The 21123-nt window shown below is 40.6% G+C and overlaps 2 long non-coding RNA genes across 2 annotated transcripts; one reads left to right on the top strand and one right to left on the bottom strand.

The window, feature by feature from the left end:
• The first annotated feature begins 8255 nt into the window (after positions 1–8255).
• Positions 8256–15536, top strand: LOC135302181 (uncharacterized). Its single transcript, XR_010363874.1, has 3 exons — positions 8256–8486; positions 13438–13693; positions 15014–15536. It is a non-coding gene; the product is annotated as an uncharacterized LOC135302181 (long non-coding RNA).
• Positions 14970–18312, bottom strand: LOC135302182 (uncharacterized). The gene is made up of 2 exons (XR_010363875.1): positions 18108–18312; positions 14970–15351 (listed from the first exon to the last, which is right to left on the bottom strand). It is a non-coding gene; the product is annotated as an uncharacterized LOC135302182 (long non-coding RNA).
• Between the last annotated feature and the right edge of the window lie 2811 nt (positions 18313–21123).

Genomic DNA, 21123 nt, shown 5'->3' with positions numbered 1-21123 from the left:
GATTAAAATCTACTGTATATAAATATATTTGGTACTAATTTATATAATTTACATGCTAAGCAGTGGCCAAAATTACCATGTAACCTACTGAGAAGAAACCCCACTCTTTGCCTGAAGACATTATTGTAAAGAACATGTGAGATGGGGGGAGATATATAGATATCTATATCTATCTATATGAATATCTAGATTAAATAGATCCTATTTATACATCTAAACCAAAAATAAAACGGTATGAGGTATGGATGCAGAACTGGTCTGTGTTAGGACTGTGCTAATTTATGGTGACCTTTTTTCTGGTACCAATAGTACCAATAAAACCAAATTTACTCCCAAAACAAATAGCCATTTTCAAGTTCTACAACTGACACTTTTTTTTTTTTTGTTGGTTTTTTTTTGGACCAGGGATAAAACATCTTTCTGAGCTGTAAAAACTCAATTGTTTAGAAATATCCCAATCACCTGCAAATGCAATTCCCATCCCACATCATGTAACGTGCAAAAAGTTGGCATTTTACAGACTGCATTATGGTATGGGGAACTAATTACAACAACTCACAGTCATCTGAACATATAATTATATTTATTGATTAAAATAATGCCACGATTTCACTTTGCAGTGCCATTACACTGGTACCCACTTAAACAATTCCTGTCAAACCATGTAAACCGGATTGCTGAACAACTCCCTTAAACGGATTTGGCGATGCAACAGGTGGCCTAATTACTTTAGGTGGGCCCATTACAGCCAGATTCGGGGAGGAGAGGCTGAAGTCACAAGCAGGGCTATGACTGACTCTTGCAGGGGGAATCGGGACAGCTGGGGGCCCAGTCCCAGCTGTTTGCCATGAACTGCTTCCTCATGAACTGGGGCTCGGGGGAAATCTCACAACACGCGTTCCTGTTCCCCTGGAGAGTGGGGAAGCGGTGAGAGGGTCGCGCTGTCAGGGTTCATGTAGGCACCAAATTGTTGGACAATTAAATGGCAGAAGTGGTGTCTCGGTTGGTTGGCAGGGACGGGGAGTTACTCCAGAAATGCAGTGGGGTTATGCTTGATTGTCACCAAGGCGGGTGACCTGATAGGGTGGCCCTTTCACTGCAGGCAGGGCTTGTGACAGCATCCACTGCTGAGGCTGCCAGGCACTTCCTGCCCTTAAGGCCTATTTTCAGCTGTTCACAGCTTTGTCAAAGTAGCTTTTCAAAGTAAATTTTTCCATGTTTCATTTGGTGTTCTGCCTCCGTCTGAATTCTCTTCAGAAGGTTCCAGCCAGAACAGTTTAATGTCTTCCAAGAACAAGACTAGAAAAAAATACATTGTTTTTCCCATGCTACAAAAATGTTGGATTTTTTTTTTTTTCTGAAAAGATGTAGTTGTCCCACTCTGGGAGATAATTTTTACTCAGCCTTGTCAGGGATATGTAATTTTGTTCACATCAAGAAAATTATGTAGCTACCTACCACAGATTCAAGGGGTACAAGATGAGATGTGATGTGAGGAAATGAGGATAAGGAAACTGGCGGAGAAATAAATTATGGTGAGGTTTTAGTTAAAAGAGGATAAGTGGGCCATGCATAGTTAATGAAAAGCAAGCTGGACTGCACCATGTAAGAAAGGGAATTGGCTCCAGGTGTGAGTGAGAGTGGAGAAACTGATGAAATTAGGATGGTTTGACTATCAGCAGATAGGACAAAAGTGGAGTTGGAAATATATGACCTACAACATTCTATGATTCTGTGACTCAGGAGGCTAAGACTTATTTAGCAAACTGCTTTGAACTTGGAATAAAGAGTCCAGGGAACTGTCAAAGGGATAAGAACTGGATAAAACATTTGCTGGATCACTATCCTTTTAGAATATTGGTATAAATCCTGGAACCTAAGTAACATCCTTTTTTTGGCTGTCAGCAAATTTCTGGTTTTGCTGGTGGAGCATTGTAGGCTGAGCATTTACTGGGCTCTATTAACCAGATGTGACAAAGTTAATACATTAAGAAAGTAATAGAATCATCGATTTATATGCAATTTTTGCTTTGTTCCCTGAGTATCATGACAGCTTCTTTTGCTCATTTGTTGCACAGGACAAAGTGCTGTGGGACTGAGGCTTGCAGGAGCAATGCTTTAAACGTCCCAGAAACTGAGTGATAGTCTATGAAATGCAGAGCTCCAGGAAGACTGCGTGCACTGATGAGGAAATTAATTCTTTGTCAGTCATGGAGTCTAAGTGAAAACACGTAGAAATACTTATTCTTTGCTTTGTGGCTGTTTACCTGAAGATCCTGGGCCTAATTTGCTTATTTGCTAAATTTGCTATTTGCCTTTGCCAATCACCATAAACTCCAGATTGTCAGTTTAACTAATAAATTAGTACCAGTTTAACAAATTAACAAGTACACTGAAAAATCAAATTCTAAGAATCTGAAGTACGATGTGTAAAATAAGTAGATTCAAAAGGAGGAATTCTTCTATAGTTTGTTTTTTTAATTACAAAATGAGATAATGCAGATATATGCAAAAATGTTAATCAACATCTGCAAAACACACACGTTATGGAGGAAAATTAGGAGAAAATTAATAATTCCTACAATTCAGACAAAGTGCTGGTAATGAAGAAAACATTACAATTTATAAAGCAACCACTGTCCATCCTGTCCAGCAAATATGGCAGGAACATCTGGGAAAAATAATCTGCTTGGCAAATGAGTATAACAAAATGGAGGAAAAGTACCTTTACCTCCATGAATGAGAAGAAACTAGTAGTTCCTTCTCTCTAAGGTGCTGATGAGTGCCCAGATATGTGTAATTAATGTCCAGGCTCTTTTCACAGTTGACTATCCCACAGATGTGGAGCTTCCAGCTCGGAGATGTGAGTGCTCTGGGTATATGAAGAAATTAAAAAAAAAAAAAATTAGAATGAAAACATTCACAGCATTTAGGTATGTATGGGAGACTTTTAATTTTGCGTGTTGACCTTAGATCCCCAGACTGCATATCAGTGGCACATATCTAAATTATTTTTTTTAAAGGCCCAGGTGAGTTTGAAACCTGGATCCTGTATTTAAAGGAATACTTGAACCTCCATCTATAGCATGTGAGTTTAAACCCATTTCCTGACTGCCTCCCCTTTGAGAACTGGCAGCCTTAAAACTCTTCATCCAAGTTTCTAACTGTTACTTGTGAGGTGGAGAGTCCCTATTTTGCTTTTTCAAGAATACCTTTTTCTTTGCTGTAGGTTTTTAAAAAACTCCATATAATTGGTGCTCTTTTCTGAGAATTATTACCAAATCATAAAATGTAGAATTAGTTGTTTCTCCTCCATAGTCATTGTATGAAGACAAATTCATGGAAGAAGGATTCATCAAGGGCTATAAAGCGCAGGAAATCCTTGTGCTACAGAATGCTGAGAGCTGAAAAGGGTATTAAAGAAGCATCACTAAATGCTTGTCCTATTCTTAGTCTCTTTGAAGACATGCCCTCTCATTATGATGGGAAAAGGTGCAGAGTTAGCTGATTCTGCAGGGTTCTTCTCTACTGGTCCAGGACACAGTATTTCTCTTTGCATTTGAAAAATAAGAATCTGTCCGTGATGGTACTTAGAAGAAATCACTGGGACAGATGTTTTGAGAGGTCTGGAAGAACTGGCTTCAACTGTCTGTGTCCTGGACAAAGCAGTGCCATACAGAAAGGGTGGAGAGGAGGATGGCAGGGAGAACTGGGAGCTGCCTGCAGACACGTGACTTCCACACTGTCTGTGCTGATCCCAGAGCAGGTACTTCCAGGAGCATTCCTGGTGGTGAGATATCTGGTTTTGTGTCTTGCTCCCTTGTCTCTTTCCTTAGATTTTCTTTCCTTGGCGGGTGCCTCAGACTGAACGCAGCGACTTCCAGTTTTTCATTCCCTGCAAAATGTCTCCCACCACACCTACATTTAAAAGGGCACAGGATCCAGCCAGCTAATTTGTTCCTAGGCAGTTAAACTACTTCACATGAGCTCCAGACCCTGGCCCTTGACATACTATTTAAAGAATAGGTGAGCAGTGCTGTGTACAGGGACGGATCTGTATCTGTCTTAGAGCGATAATCTAATTGGAGGTAGTCATTTGTGTAACCCTGTTAACATTTTAGACTATTCTGGGAAGCCCCATGGCCCAAGTACTATGGAATGTAGTTAGGAAAAACAGTGTTTTCTCAAATATTTCACATGTGGAATATTTATTTTGTAGCCAGAGAAACTTGTCACCAAGCAACTGACCTTGAGTAGGATCCACTGCCAACTTGAAAAAAAAGGAAAAAAAAAACCTGCTTGCCTCTCCTCAGGCTGCATGTGAGAATTACAATGCAAGGAGGAGAAATGTATTACAAAATATCCATCTGACAGGATTCATCGTTAGCCTGCCCCTGAGTCATATAATTGACAGAAGCAACTAGTGAAGGTATTGGGGCAGGAAGCCAGTGATTTCAAATCCATCCCATTTTGAAGACTGTGATTTCAAAGCCCCGCATATTGGGGTTTGATTGTGCATTCTTTGCTGGCCCAAAACCAGACGAGGACGCAGCTCAGAATTCTGCTGAGATTATTTTATTAACTGAATATATTTGCCTGAGCAGGCTTCCAGGTATTATTAGCTTTTAGAGTTCAGGTACCCAAGCTGTTTTTTAGGAGGAGGTAAAGGCACTCAGCCTGCACACAGTGGATGAAGCCCAAAATGGGACATAAATTGCTTTGAAGGAGACTTGGAGCAATGTGGTGGTAAGTGCTCCACACAAGCAAAGTATTCCCTACTGCACAGATTTGTTGAATGGGGAGTGTCTGACTGGGGAGATCTTGGTAACTAAGCTGCCCATTTCACTGGATGCATCTGGAGCAAAAAGTCATTCTGGACTAATTCCGATGTCATGGAGATTCATTCTCTGCAGTGGGAAGGGCTGTGATCAGTGCTTCCACCTCTGCTTCTGGACTGAGACCTTACCAGCCATACTAATGGGGGAGAATGTTCATTAACTGCTCTTTTGAAAGATGAATGGCCTGTTTTGCCACAAGTGGGCACAACAGAAAATATAAAGAAGAGGATATAAAGAAGAAGAGGAGAACATTGATGTTGCTTGATACAAGAATCAGGCTTGTAGTGAAGTTTTATAGGGAAGTGAGTCACAAAACTCTAAAAAGAACTGTGAATTTGGAGGGTTTTAGAGCAGTCTCTGTGGTGTTTCAGAACTTTTCACAAGATATCTGAGCACTGCTTTTCAAAGCATGGCTCTTCAGGGGTTTCCCTGAAGCAGGAAGGAAGCCCCTGTTTATCTGTTTATCCAGTGTGTCTTGGTTTCTCTGCTCTTTGCTGTGTGGACAGTGCACTTCCATGCTTCACTGCCAGCTCTGGAGATGCCTCTTGGGTTTTTCTCCTAGGAGGGGTCAGATATCAAATTCTTTCTGTTTCTGAGCACAAGAGGAGCTTGCCTGTGAGGCTGCTGCTCAGCCTCCCAAAGCTTCCTCTCCAGCCTTGGCTCTTCTTTCCATGTTGTCCCCCTCCTCCTGTCAGTTGACCTCATTTAGCAGGCAAGGCCCCACATGGTGGCATCACCTGTTCTGCAGCTTGGTCTTCAACTGCTGGGGGAGATCATGTGCACACATGGTGGCTTGGTCAGCTTCAGTGACCACAGATCATTTTAAAATTGCAGTGTTGCATCAGGCATTTTCCTGGCTCCTGAACTGGAAAGTTCAAGCTATTTAAAATATATTTCCATCACGCAAGAGTTTTTATTCTTCAGTAAGACAGGAAAAGATTTACTGGATGTGAAGATGAAGATTCTTACCAATTTTCTGGTGTGCTTGGGGGAATTAGTCTCCCCAAATTCTACTCATGATATTTTTCTCTAGCTAAGAGTATGTGTAACTTCTGTGCTGATTAGTTTGAGATTTTTATTAACATACTTGAATTTTGGGAAAAAATTTGAGGTTTCAGGCTGGATTCCAAAAATGTTAATCAAAGTATTGTTCTCTACCTTAAATCCAGATAAATTTACCTTTGGTGCAAAATAGTGCATGATTATTAGTGATTAATTCAGTTTCTGTCATCTGCATGTTACAGTAATATTATTAACAATAAAATAAACTCTACTGATAATATATACTGAAATATATAACCATTTTGATATAATTATATGTAGAAATGGATATGTTCTGAGTAATCTGTGTCTCTATCAGTGTCTCTAGATCAAGACTGTAAAGACATGTTTGGGAAGTAAAAGAATTTTTTTTCCTCATAAATATTAACATTTTTTCAGCAGAACTGGGGTCATTGTTCTTTCCAAGTTCTCCCTCAGCCCATTCTCTGGGAATTTTGTCTCCCAGAAATTCCTCACTGGCTAGGATCAATGCTGCTTGTGTTGTGTGTGAAAGGGAGAAACCTTTCCTGGATGTATTTGTTTCCCTGTCTTCAGATCACCCTGATTTAATTTATAAAAGAGCTGGAAATCCTGACAGTTCTTACTCAAATCATAGCTCACTGCAATCCATAGGTGAGCAAAATTACTAAAATATGTGGTCTCCTCAGTTGTCAGTTACTTCTCAATATTTATTTCCACCAGTGGAAAGCTTTTTTTTTTTGTTTGTTTTGTAGTACAGGGGACATAATTTCCCAGATTTAGTCAGGTGTTGACATGCCTATGGTTTGTAGTAAGTATCAGAATTTCAGCTTAGCCATTTAGCACCTTGACCTCAACAGAGTGGATGCCACTTTGCACTTTTTTTATCTATTAGTTAATGGACCTGCTTTCTCCTTTTGCATAGAATTTAAAGTTAAAAGAATGCTAAAGAATACAAAACCTTTTTTTTTTTGATGACACAGGATGTCAGTTTATTTCCTGCAAACATTTTTTTTTAATCACTAAGAATGGCAGAAATCTTAAAAATAATCTTCAGATTTTGCCTGCTTAAAGATCCACTGTGGAAATACTGTTCTGTCATCTTGTTGGCATCACCGAATAGTGTGAGGAGGGAGCAGAGGCAATAAGATCTGGTTTTGCTGTCCAGTCATAAACAAGGGTAACAGCTGATGAAAGTATGACCCAGTCCAGTGCTTTGCCCAAATCCATGGTCAGAAACACAGTTGCACGTTTGTTTTATTTTAACAGATAATTTTGAATAACAGATAGGACAGGTTTTTGTAAGACTGGGAGCTACACATTCCCTCTTTGATCCCAACAGCTACTGCAAACAGTACCAGCTGAAGCTTTCCCAGCTCTAACACAGGCACGGTGGCCCTGGTCCTTTGTGCATTATTTTGTTTGCAAACCCTGTGTACTTTGTGCTCTCACTACGTGCAGTGGCTGCACAGAAGGTCCTCATTACTCATCCTGGCCGGGGCTCCTGGCTGTGCTGTCGGAGGTTTTGCTCTGGGTTTGCACCACACAGAAGTCACTCTGTGAGAAAGGCAACCCTCTGCTGCTGCTCTCTTCCTGTGCTCCACAGGCTGCAAAGCCATAAGTGTGGCCAAAACATCCCAACAATGCCTGAAACCTGTGCCAGCTCTGAGCCCCTGACAGCTGATGGGAAGCAGAGCAGCTCTGAAGATGCTCTGCTTTCCCCTGGGGTGTGACCTGGAGGAGCCTGGCAGTGTGTACCTGCCCTGCCTCCACTCTGGGATATTTTTGCGTGGTTTGAATGCTGCTCAGAGCCTGGCTCAGTGGGTGTGTGCTGCCTGTGGCAAGGCTCATGTTTTCTGAGTGCTTTCTGAGTGCTGGATGCACTTGGCCTGTGACTGGGGCTGCAGTGGATATATGTATAAGCCACAGCTGGTAAACAGAAAAAATAGAAGTGAGTCAATTAGCAGAAATGTCTTTTCATGCTTCTCATGATTTGCAGTTAAATTTTATTTATTTGCAATAAAATACCTTGATGCAAAATACCTAATGCAAAACAAATATATACTGCTGAAATGCTGCTTCTGCTTTTTCCAGGGTCAGAAAGTACTCAAGTATTTTTTATTTTTCACAAAAGACAGTGTTTGAGGGTGGTGCTAGGTCATTGCCAGATACTTTTAGTTACTTTTTTTTGTTCCATTTTTACTTTTTCTGTCTTTCTTGAAAAAATGTGCTGTGCAGCCTTTGGTCACCTGTGGAATATTCAGAGCAAAGCGTAATATTCTAAGGCTCCACTTTCCCAAGGTTTCCTGAAGTTTATCATTCAGCCTGCAGCGCCTGTATTGGGTTATGCCAGGAATGTGGAAAGCTATATGGGAAAATCTGTCAGGCTGTGAAAAGGTCTCAAGCTTTGAAATTTTATGGAGCATGCTGGCTAATGCACATTCCATATTTCAGGGTGTCTGGCTCCCCTTGCTCTGGGTAAGGATGTGACGTGGAATATATGGGCATGTTTTCTTACAAGCACTGCTGAGCTGATAAACAAGACCATGGTGCTGGGGAAGTACCAGAGAGGAAATCCCATGAAGGAATAAATTACAGTGACACCTACTAGTGTTGGTACAGCTAAAGGTCAGTCCCCATTTACAAAATGTGATCTCTAATAAGGCAAGGAACACTGGTCCAACTCCTTTTCCACCACAGCTTTCCAGTAAAATCCCAGTTTAGGAGTGGGACCCACATTTTTCCTATAAACAAATATTTGAGAGACTGATCTACAGCTTAGAACTTTAGCTGCTGTAAATCAAAATCATGCTCATAAAGAGGGTTTCCTTTCAGATATTTCAGCAGGACCTAAATTTGCAAATTACCAAATGTAGTAAATGGGACTTGGATCAAGTGCCCTGAGCAGTGGTGTGTGTCAAGTACAGTGCATATTTCGTGTGCTTTGTGAAATAAAATAAAAAGAAAATTCTTTACCCTTTGCAGACATAGTTTCAAAAGTTTAAAACTGTGGACTGTACTGAAGTGACTTTTCCTTGAATTTTAACTTCAAAATGCCTTGTAAGGTTACCTGTGAACCCTGGTATGATAACTTAAAAATAAGACAAACAAGCCAAAATCTTGGGGAATGGAAGGAGCTTCCAAATTAAAAAGCTGCAATGAAAAACATTTAAACACTCTATTATTTTCCCCTCTCTGCTGAATGTAGTCGCCAAGCAAATCAACCCTCCTGACTACCTCTTAAAAAAGGTGGGATGTTAAGAAAAAATCTGTTGGAGTGTGGTTGACAGATTGAATTTTCTCTGTGCATGGGCTTAGAGAAAGTGAGGCACAAATTCCAAAACTGCGGGAGTTTGGCTACACAATCACATCCAATACTGGTTCTACAAAAAAAAGAGTCTAGGTTTAGAGGTGTGACATGCAGTCAAAGCCAGTCCCCCAAGTGGTGCATCCAAAGCCATTTCAGTATTTTATACATCAAATCAAAGGTGGCAAATCTGGCTTAAAAGGCAGCAGACACCCCATTCACATCCAATTAGTCCTGTAGGTTCAGGGAGAGACTCTGTGTAAAAAAATACTCCTCCTTACATGCAACAACAAAAAAAAAATCAGTTTGTCTGCTTGATGGAATTCTGTGGCCTGGTTTATGCAAATCAGACCGCAATGTTGTAATTTGACTGTAGAATGACTTGATACTTTTTTTGAGTAACTCTGTCTTCTTTGTCCAGCAGCTCCCTATTTCAAATACCAGTAGTTGTTTAGAAGCTACTGTGGCTTTATTAAAAAAAAATAAAAAAAAAAAATAAAAAAAACCAAAACAAAATAACAAAAAAAGTGCTTGTCTGGGCAGCCACTGCTTGCTTGGGAAGACCATCCTGTAGCAGACATGGCCTGGGTTAAACTTGATGAGAGTTATGAATCTGTGCTGCATCTGGGTGATTGTTGACCAGACTGAATCCCTACCCACACCTAAGCTTGTGCATATGGATCCATGGATGCACTAAGGGTGATGTGTTATGGACATCTTCCCCTAACATTTGTATTGTTTTGTCAGGCTTATGTCCAGACCTTAGCAATATTCAGAACTCATGCTTTTTTGTTTAAAATAAGAAGCAAATGCATTGTGAAACTGATGTATTTGCAAATAATTTTGTCACCAGGCAATTAAAATATCATGTGCTATAAACATCTCTAAGACATTTTGAATGGGAAAGTTGCCAGTTTCACAAGTCACATTGCTTTCAAATGTAAAATGAATGTACAGTTCTCTGAACAGTTCTGGAAAGAAAAGTCATTTTCCAGCTCTTAAAATCCTTTTATAGCTTTTTGCAGTCCTCTGAAGTCAAATTATGATGATTTTAAAGACAGAACTGTTAAGTGCCAATGATTTGTCAGTACTGGCACACTTAAATTCATAACATGGTTAGGCCCATGCTTAGTATCTTAATTGTGCATATGAAATTCCTTTAAAGTGAAGCTGGCCAGAAAATGCATGCTTCTTATATTAAAAAAAAATAATAATTCACTTTTTTATATTAGAAAAAAACCCCTTCAAATAGGTTACACCTTTTTATTTCAGTGTTGCTGTTTCTGCTTAAGAAATATGATTGTTTAGACTAGGATTTTAAAGAGGAGTCTGTAAGGGTTGACTCTTCTGCCATGATTAGGCACCAGACTATTTTCCTGGCCTTTGAAAATTGCATTTCTTGTGGCTTCATCAAATTGACTTCAATTTATAAAAAGTGAAAAAGCATCTCTTGAAATTGTTATCTTTAATATAAAATTCTGTGAACCTGATGGCTTGGAAATATAGTTGGAGTTCTGAATGTGATGTTGTTAACCAAGTTCATTAATCAAAATGTCATGAGCTAATTAATTGTAATCTTCACATGGTCAGGAAGATCTTCAGTGCAATGTAGTGGGGAAAAAAAAAGTAATAACACTTCATACCCTGTAATTGCTACCTGAAAAGAAGGAAAAACAATGTAATGACCAGCTGTAATGACCAGTCCCAAAGTAATATAATTTGCTTTAGTCTATTGTTGGTCATTAGGAACAAGAATTGCAATGGGAATACCCCAGAGGAGTGCTAACAATTGGAAAAATTTACCTAAACAATTAAGAAGGCTGTCTTGAGTAATGGAGTTACTTAGGAAGTCCAGCAGGCTACAGATGCTGTAGGCTGGTGCTTTGAAGACACACACTGGACAATGTGCAGGAGTCTGTCTCAGCCCAGGAAAGGGGAATAATTTCTTTCCCTACTTCTTCTTCTCTACTGATGTACGAACAGCAGAGCAGACATTCAGGCTGAGTTTCATTCAGGCTGAGTTTGCAATCCTGACTCAACTGCAGCCACAATCTCACCTGATGGGGCTGATTTGGGGCAGTGGATGAAGCAGGAAATTGCCTCTGGAGAGGCAGGGGCACAGTGAAAAATCCAGCAATGGGCATCCCTCCTCCCAGCCCTTGGTCCGTACAGCCATGCAGCATAACTGACTTTCAAGGCAAATTTTGAATGTTTTCTCAGTAAAATGTATGTATATAAAATGAGAGTATTTTCAAACACAGGAAAGACAGCTCCAAAGTCTTTGACAAGGAGATGCCTTCTGAAGATGCCTGTTTGAAAACAAAGACTTTGTCTCCTTTATCTTACCTAACCTCTCAGTTTACTCTGCTTTGGCAGTGAGAAAGGAGTGTCACAGTGAGGATGTGCTGTTTAATTTAATTTGATTTAATTTAATTTAATTTAATTTAATTTAATTTAATTTAATTTAATGCTGCTGCTCCTGGTACTACGTTGCACTTCAGGAATGATGTCAGGAGAGATAATAAAACTGAGAATCATGTAGGTATGGATGCATGCTGGAGGAGATTATTGTATCCTGATCTGCAGTATTTTTGGAAAATTCTCTCTCAAATCTTTGTTGGAAATTATATGTGGAAAAAACCCAAAGCAGTTATTTCTTCTTTTCTGATGCTTGGTAATGTGGTATATAAATATGACCAAAGCATGTGATTTCACTGGAAGTGCTGAAGGAGTAATAGATGGGAATTAGCAAAAGAATAGGAGGAATGAATGGGGATATGCACTGAGAGTTTATTCTCTTTGAAAGATGATCTCTTCCTGAATTACTGAATAGCTAATGGCTCATACAAATGGTTGCAGGTATAATAGATTGCCTCAAGATTGATGGCTGACTGTTGTTGGTCTATGTTTTTAATCCAGGCTTCTGCTGAAATGCAAAGTTCCTAGCTCAAGATCAATTATCCAAGGACATCAAGAAGAAAAAGACAGTCACAGTATTTGTCTGCTTCTCAAACTACCCAATATGTGAAACTAGTTTTGCTTGCAGTGACATGCCTGCTAATGCAATGTAATACTTTCTTATTACAACCCTGTGCTTGCAGTTAAATGTTAAAAAAAAGTTCTGAAACACAGCACCTTCCTTGCACTTTTTGATGCTTTTGGCGATGGTGTTGTCTACAAAGATAAATCCTGGGGACCTAGGAGGTCACAGCAACAAAGCTGAATGTGCCTGAGTCACTTGGGTTGGGCAGCCTGTCAGTAGCTGTGCTCTCCATCTGAATTCATTTCACCACACTGGAGAAAGGCCGGGGTACAACAGGGGACAAAGGAATTATACAGTAAGCAGAGATGGGCCTGAGTAGCTGTGAAGGAGGCACTTCCACAGAGTTTGTCTGAGACACATGCCTGGTCTCCACTGGCATTAATAAAACAGGCTGGGGCAGGGAATGGAGCTGGGTAAGAAGTCCAAACCCACAAGCCACAGAATGACCATGAAGCTGTTCTCTCAAGTGCAAGTGGTTTCTTACAACAACACCTGTTGAATTTCCTTTGATTTTCCATTAACTAAATACCAACCTGGAGGTACATGCGTAAGGAAGGCTGGGAAAAAGATAGAAATATAACATTTTATGGGGAATTTTAAAAAATGGCAACTCCAAAAGAATGCATGCTATTAATTCTATCTGCTTTTAGGTTCTCATAATTCCTCTAATATACAGAGCATGAAAATTAGATAAATGCTTTGTGCACAATTGTATGCATCTAATTTTGAAAATGTTTGCTTGTTTTTCTTCTGTGAAGAAGAAAACATTTCTACTTGGATTAAGTGAGACACAGAAAAAAGTTGATGCTGATCATGTTGTTTAAAATTATGAAATCAGCAATAGATACAAATCAGATTAAATTTCCACACAAAATAAGGACATTAATTTAATAACTTCCTGCCAATGATGAAAGTCAAAAGTAATTGAATCAGAGAAGTGAACTAGATTAATTGAGCACATAAATTCTTAACTACTGGGCCAATTTTAATTGAAATAAATGACAATGGTTGTTATTAATTTTAAATGAAAGCTTACATCCAAATATCAAGAGCTGTGACTTCCTGTACTTTCTTAGACAGCCTGTTGTGTTCAGAATTCTGTACAAGCGGGGAACTGAATTTTTAAAGATGAAAGTGAAAGGATTTAAAAAATTTTTGTTATTTATTCGTGGCTACTGAAGAATTCTCTAATACAGCTTATAGTGTTGATGTTTTTTCTGTTTTTCTAGTTGCCATTATGCTCAAATATGCCACCATAATAATCTTCTATGCAACGTGTGGCCATTGGACTTGGAGGTGATGTACAAAACTTTGGAGGCTATTCCTGTTGTCTTCTTGGAAATGAAAGGAACCACTAAAATAAAACCCCCTTCCTCTGCTCTGTCAGCCCCACGGAGGTTCCTTGACTCATGAGTTTGGCCTATGAGACAGGACATCCTGTGTGATTTCAGCAAGTCCATATGGTTCTCCAGAGCTTTTCCCAAGGTGAGCATTAGAGAACATCAAATGCCGCTCGAGAGAGAGAGGAAATCTTGTGTAATGCTTTTGTTCTGCTAACATCTATGTAAAGAGCTGCCTGGGAGTTTTGGAATGGAATCTGTCATCGCTGTAATCCTGTTCTGGAAAATTGGGATGGAGACAGCACAGGCAGTGATGTCATTGGTTGTCTGACACAGTCACTGCCCACAGCAAACTCATCTCCTCCCCAAACTTTCCTTTGTCTCCGACTTTTGAGTGCCCAGTTGGCAAAGCTTATTGGTGGGGATTTTTTTTTTTTTCTTTCACAGCTGTGTTAAAATTCAAAACACAGATATGTGAGAAAAAGGCTAATACAGAGGAGGGTCTGTTCAACATTCTCTGCAGACTTCAGAGGAATTTTTGTACACTCTGCCTTCAGTGTCATATGGCGGAAATTCTTCTTCAGTTCATACAGTGCAATAAACAAGCCTTCTGTGTATTAGTATTTTAATACTTCTACTCACAGTCTATGGCAAGTGGTGGAACTACAAGAAAGAAGCAATTTGCTTTGTAAGGGCTCTGGCCTGCCCCTCGTTGTCACAGACACCTATTTATTAACGACCTGTTGCCATGTAGGGCAGTGGTAGTTGTGTGACATCATGCAGAAATGCTATTTATACACTGTGTGCTAGCAATTGTGTTGGACAATCATTATTATTATTTCATGCTAGGAGTTGCTAAAGATGTACATAAAGTCAGGCAGCTGCAGGTATTTCTCAGTTCTCACAGCACTGTGTGTTCCCTGGCTCCATTACAGCTCCATACAAGGATGAGACCTGTACCTCTCCATCCACATTGTTCCCACTTGTCACTCTGCTTTCCATAAGCATGAGAGCTGGATGGGAATGGAGAAGGGATGTGCTGAAGCTGTGTCCTTGACCTGGGCCACAGGAGGCCTCCCATGCATCCCTCCAAGATACTTATTTGGCTGATGAGTTGGATTTTTTGCCTTTTGGACTTTATTTTAAGAGTGTCACTGAGAGGTATCACATTATTTTGTTTTCCAGCCTGATTCTTCTGTTGCTGGCATTATGTGTCTTTGATTAGACCATTGAGTGACAGTAGAGGTGTAAGGGAGAGAAGCAGGAGTGAAAGTATGACCCATTTGTTCAAAGGGCCTGCCTTTTTTCCACTGAAACAAATACTAGTAAATGGTCAAACTCTGTTCAGTGGCTGAAATGATGTGGCTCCTGTACACAATGCATAGTTTAACTGTGTTCAGAATCCACAGATAGTGGGTCTATTGTTTTGTTTTGTATTGTTTTGTTTTGTTTTGTTTTGCTTTAGAGAAAAAGTAACTAGGTGGATTGTTTGGATCCACCAGAGCTCCAACACAGAAGAGAGGGACAAATATTATCCTCATTGCTGCCAGCACCACCACCTGCAGGGGTTATTGCCAGAATCTGAGATACAGGCATGAGGACTTCATGTCACTGTTACTGTCCAGTGAGTCTGATCAAGTAAAGGAAGCGTATCTGTTCCTGAGAGATGTGTAGGTCAGTCCCAGAGACTTTTTGCTGGAGACTAGGAAAGTGTGGCTTTAACCCAGCTTCAGACAGCATCCCACACTGTGAATTGGAAAGTCCTCTTGGCTTTGGAATGAAGGCACAGGAAACTTTGTGGACCTGTGGATGAAAAATTCTGCATCAGTGTTTCCTGTGAGACAAATCTTGGTTATGTGCTCAGACCAGAAAATACCACATCACGTGCTGGCATTCTGTAAGTGATGGAATTTTTCCTGTCCACATTTTCCTGTCCACAGTATTTCTGTTCATGATAAACTGTTGAAGCAAGTTCCACAGAAGCAGCTGGAGGCTGAAAACTAAGGTGAATCTCATAGGAAGGATTTATCAAAAGCAGAACTGACTCTGTTTTTAGATGGAATGTGCAGAGAGCAACAGACAGCCATGTAGTCTGTTGGAAACACTCTACAAGATTTCAAATCTTTAACTTTTTAACCTTTGTATAATTCCTAATATCTTTTACGGTTTCACTAATTATTTGCTATAAGTGTCTGTGGGTAACAAATAGTTTTCTTAAACAGCTTTAACTCTGCCTCCACATGGACAGTGTGTTTTCCTGCTTGGGTTTTGATGCTCTTGGGTAATACTTCATCGTGGGGGGGAAGGGGAGTGGAGCTCCCAACTGGGAATCTTCAACACAAAAACTGTTAAGGGTTGATAAATCATTGGAGGCCCAGCATGTGATTCAAAGCTGTGGCCACCAGCAGTGACCCATGGGGCTGGAGATATCCGTGACAGAGAGCAGGGGGAGGTGTTTGGCATTCCTGATCAGAGGCCTATCCAGGGCACCGGTGTTTGTTTATGTTTCTGTCCCACCGACTCCTGTGAAATGCCCTCTGTCTGTACAGGGAACACACATCGAGTCAGGGAAAGTATCCCTGGTATTTCTTGAAACGTCAAGGCATGGATACTTGAAGGTAAAGTGTGAGGAAAATTTTCTGGGATTGCAGAGTGAAAACCAAACACTTGGTTCAGGGCTCTGTGATTCAACAGTCAGCCTCACATAGTTACTGCAGTTTTAGGTAAGCTTTGCACAGATGCACAGAATATTGTAAATATGACTCCTTTCCTCTAAGCTAAGTCCATCCTAGAAAAATAATTTTTGTTGGACCAGACATGGGGACATCCAACCTCAGGTTCTACTTTGTTCTTGGTTTAACAGCAGACTTTATAAAATAAGAGTTAAAAAAAAATTTGGGAAAACCCAATTATGATTTGACCTGATTTGATACACTTTTGGAGCAATAATGATATGTTTTGTTGCTGTGCACCAGACTGTGGAGATATGGGAATATGGTTCTAGGGACATTGTTTAGTAGTAAACATGGATGGTGCTGGGTTAAGGGTTGTAATCTCTGGTCTTAAAGGTCTTTTCAAACCTTAATGATTCTGTGAAATAATTTCTGTGTGATATTTTATATATCAGCTATTTCCCAACAAAAAGAGTTTTATCAGCAAGTGCAGAGAATTGTTCCTGTTGCAAAGTGCTGGCAAGACAGAGCAGCAGTGAATGAAAGGAGAGGTTTGGAAGGCAATGAAGGATGAGTGGGAGCTCCAAGGCCTTATGTGCTGAGGGTCTCTGAGCTATGTCAGTAGAGAACTGTAGGGAACACTCTTGGCTTGATAAGTGAAAAAGGTCACAAGAAAGGACTTGAACAGAGGGAAAATCACAACATTGTAACAGATGAGGTGCCTTTGGAAACAAAAGAGACTTACATTGGTAAAAGTGCAGCCAAAACATCTTTCTGAGTGCCATACTGTTTTGATAGACTGTAACTGTTCAGAGACGTCCTCTTTCCCCTGTCAATTTATCCTATAATGTGGGAAAGATGCTTCAAAGTATTTTAGGCATTCCTTTATGGACATGTTGTTGAATATGTTTTACAGCAGCAACATATGGATATGTTGGATATGTTTGACTGCTCCAGAGAAAGAGGCAAGAAACCTCATGTCAAGTAGATGTGAAAATACAAGAGTCTCCTTCCCATCCCTGCATGCAGAGCTTGGCTTAAGGCCTGACTCAGATTTTATGTTCCTTCCTGTGCTCCTTTTATTAGCTTGGACTGGATGTTTTCAGCTGCCATGTAATACTGAACAAGCAAAAGATATCTCACTGTAAACTTCTCGACTTTTCACCAGCACCAGGAATGTCTTAAAAGTTTCACTGTGCTACAGAAAAACGGGTGATTATTGTATAATTGATGCTGCTCAATTGGTGCTGCATGGGATAAATGTGGGTGAAGCAGGCCCACCTTGTAAAGAGAGAACATGACACAAGGAAGTTGGTAATAATTTGATGTAAAAGGACCCTTAGCAAGTTTGGAAACATTATGGTTGCCAGATGTGCTCTTCCAGATGTCAGGATTTCCTATTAAATGCTTCTTCCGGTCAGAAGGAGCGGTGCCTGTGATAGAGTGTTAGAGCCTTTGAGACATGAGGGTTACCTGACCCCGAAGATTAATTCTGTAACTTTTGCAACAAATTATGCCTGTTATTAGAAAATATTGTGATTAACTCCCAGCAGAACCCTTGGCTGTTCAGGAACACACTGTGCACAGAGCTGGAATTGTCCTGTCAGGATGCTGCTCAGTCAGTGACTTCCAACATTCCTCCTGCATTTGAGTAACCTTATAACATGATATAACCCCAGATGATTTCATACACTGCTGCCGCTTCAATTCCTTCTCCTTGGACTTCCCTGCAACTACAGCCAGATGTTTGTGAGCCAGTTATCACCTGCTGCAGAAGGGAGTTTGCTGATGTGGTGGAACTAAACTGAGTTTTTCTCATGATCTCGTAGCTCCTCCAGATCCTAAGCACAGAATTGGTTTCTAAACTTGCATTTCTGTGTGAGTTACCTCAAGTCATGTAACTTTGTAAGTCAGTGCTTCTCTCCATTAGTCTGCCTTGCCCTATCTGAATCCCTGGAGTAATCTTTGCCTTAAATTATTGACACTCATTCTCCTGTGAAGGCCTCAGGTCCCCAAATCCTGCATGGTAGGGAAGATCTGACAGGCCCTGTCCCTGCTTTAGATTTGGGGGTTTGCCTTAGTTTAACCTGTCTCAGGCTTCCATCAACCTGAGTTGAATCCCTGTTCCAGGACCAGCTCTGTTACCTGGGATGCAATGACAGCACAGAGGGAGCAGCCAGGTCTGAGATCTAAGAAAGGCCTTGAGAGACATAAGAGTCACATACAACCATTGTGTGTCTCAGCTCAGTGCTTTATCTGCATAACACATGAAATATTTATTTAAAATCTATTAAATGCTTTACTTAGTAAATAATGTATATTAAATTTTAGTTTATATTCCAGTACCTTGCATTTTTCTCCAGTTATTTTCAACTTATGATGGAGAAATAAGGCTGGAAGGGTCAAGAGATAGTCACACAACCCAGTACTTCCAGGAGCATCAGCCATCCTAATCCAATCCTAAAAGGTGCTTTTTCTCCTGAGACTAATTGCTGTGTGGACCATGTCCTTTGACAGAGCCACATGTTGCTACATGGAGCTCTCTGTGAGCACAGACTCTCATTAATTAATTGCAAAATAAGCCCTCCTGACAACTTGTGGGTGTTCTAGTAAGGCTTGAGCAATGTGGAGGAGTGTTTATGGGTTGGATGAAATACTATTATGAAAGATATTGATTATATGCTCTTAGCAGCAATCCAATTGCATATTTCAGATTTTGGCCTGGGCTACTGCTGGAAGCCCACGGTGCTATCTCTTTTTAGATGGTTATCTGTGGCCACTTCACAATTATTTGGCTTGATTATTTATGGAGAGGCTTCTTAAAACTCATCCATTTAAAAGATAGTCTGTGCTTATGTTAAATGGTCGTCTGGCTTTCTGTGCTCCCTCCAGCAAAGTGACTCAGCCTGATTATGGGTAAAAAGGCAATGGTGTCATGAAAATCAGCTTTTTGCAGACCCAGAGGGTCAGAGCAGCAGCCTGGAAATGCATCGAGGTCACCATGCAGAGAGGAGAGACCTTTAACAATTACATTTAATTTGACTTGCTATCAAACAGAAGTGGATGGCAAAGCAGGAAATCGTATCTTTAGGCACGACATGAAATAGTATTGCTGTCAACTTGAATAAGAAAATCTGACTTTTTAAAAGCAACTACATAGTTAAATAGCCTGTAGGGCCAAGCAGCCTTTCCTACAGCCTTCTGATAGCTGGCCTGATAACAGCATAAACTCTATAAATATCCTAAATCAATAATTCTGTATCAGTGCTGAAAGCAGGCGTGTTCACATATCACAGCAGATGGGAAGAAAGCAAATAATATTCGTCTTGCCTTTCAAATTGATTTCCCATTTTTAGTAAGCCAGAGTATGTCCATATGTTAATCAGATTGCTAAGAGAGATAGCTCAGGGCAGCAGACTTTTACTTGACCTGCTCACAGAAGGGGGCCAAGGAAGGGAGGACGAAGTCCTCCATGACCCTGAAAATATCTGTGGCAGGAGCTTCTGCAAATGTAATGCAAAGCCTGTGCTTCCCTGACTTCCCTGGAAATGCCCTCCTGTCCTTCCTCAGGCAGAGCAGCTTCACAGGGTTCAGCTTCACAGTAAGCAGCAGAATCAGACCTGTTCCATGAGCATTTCCTAATCCTCCTTTGCTTTCCTTTTGGAGAATGTTTGCCATGATGAAAATTCCAATATCCCGATGTCAGGCAAAGATCCAAGGTCTCTGGCAAGTGCAGAGGCTGCAGCCCCTCTCCCCTGCCTTCCCCTGCCCCTCTGCAGTGCCATGCCTCTCTCTGCTCCTCCACACTTGCACTGACACAGGGCTATTTCAGCTGTGATGTGCCCTTCCACAGAGTACAAAGGCTGTCCATAATGGCTTCCAAATGCACTCCTAGGTCCTATTATTTTTCCCTTCAGACAGGAGATTTTAATTAAATTTAACGACAAATAGTTCAGAGATCATTTGTGTGCACATAAACATCAATGATGTTTATGGGCAACGTGCAACTGCCTGAGAGGAAATGATGGCACCCTTGGTGTTCTGGGCATATTTTCTGTGGAAGGCATTTAGGTTCCTTCTACAGGCTTCAGTTTTATCCTGTTTATACAGTGTATAAAATGCTTGCTATGAGAGTGTGAAGAACATGATTTCAATGGGCACTTGGTTGATACCCCTGGCCTGCCAGAAGCTCACAGGGCAGCTGCAATCCTGCAGAAATTGGTTTTGTGTGTTCATGCCAGTGTGGCACACTGATGTTGTCCCAAATATGAAAATTAACCAAACCTAGGTAACATATTGCACTTCAAATGCAAAATAAATGTCACAACTAACTGGCAATGGCCCAGTCTTGTATCATTTAGTGTTTTATGTTTGGCTGATACGAGTTAATACAAGGTGGTACTGGCATCTACATTGAGTCCCAGTTACCTCCTTCAGGCTTTTGGGATACAGATGGATACAACAGGTGAAGCTCTAAGCTTTGAATTAGGAAACTACTTTCAAAAACCTACCCTCTGTCTGATTTTTAGCAACTTCCTACTCTAAACCTTTGTTCCTCTTCTTTTGATAAAGACCTGTGCTTCCTGCCTTGTTGATTTGAAAAATACACCAAAGACTGGGATGTGGTCAGATTCCACAGAGACACCTGAAAGAAAAGTGAGTATGCCAAGGATTTGTTTGTTTAATCCTGATTTAGATTGTTTGCTGTTGGGAGCATGAAGGGGAAGGAATGAGATGAGAATGAAGCTGTTCACTTTTTTCCTATGTTCAATGTGCATTGGCCACCCTCGGGAAGCATCTAGGAAGTCCAAATGCAGGCCAGGACCAGAGCTGATCATTCTTTATATTTCTGAACTTGAAAGACAAATACAGAAGACCACCCCTTCCTGTAGTTGCTTTTATT

Source organism: Passer domesticus, chromosome 6 (genome assembly GCF_036417665.1).
Source record: "Passer domesticus isolate bPasDom1 chromosome 6, bPasDom1.hap1, whole genome shotgun sequence".
In the NCBI taxonomy this organism is placed as follows: Eukaryota; Metazoa; Chordata; class Aves; order Passeriformes; family Passeridae; genus Passer; species Passer domesticus.
Note: the sequence above shows the minus strand (reverse complement) of the source record. Positions and strands in the feature narration are given on the sequence as shown.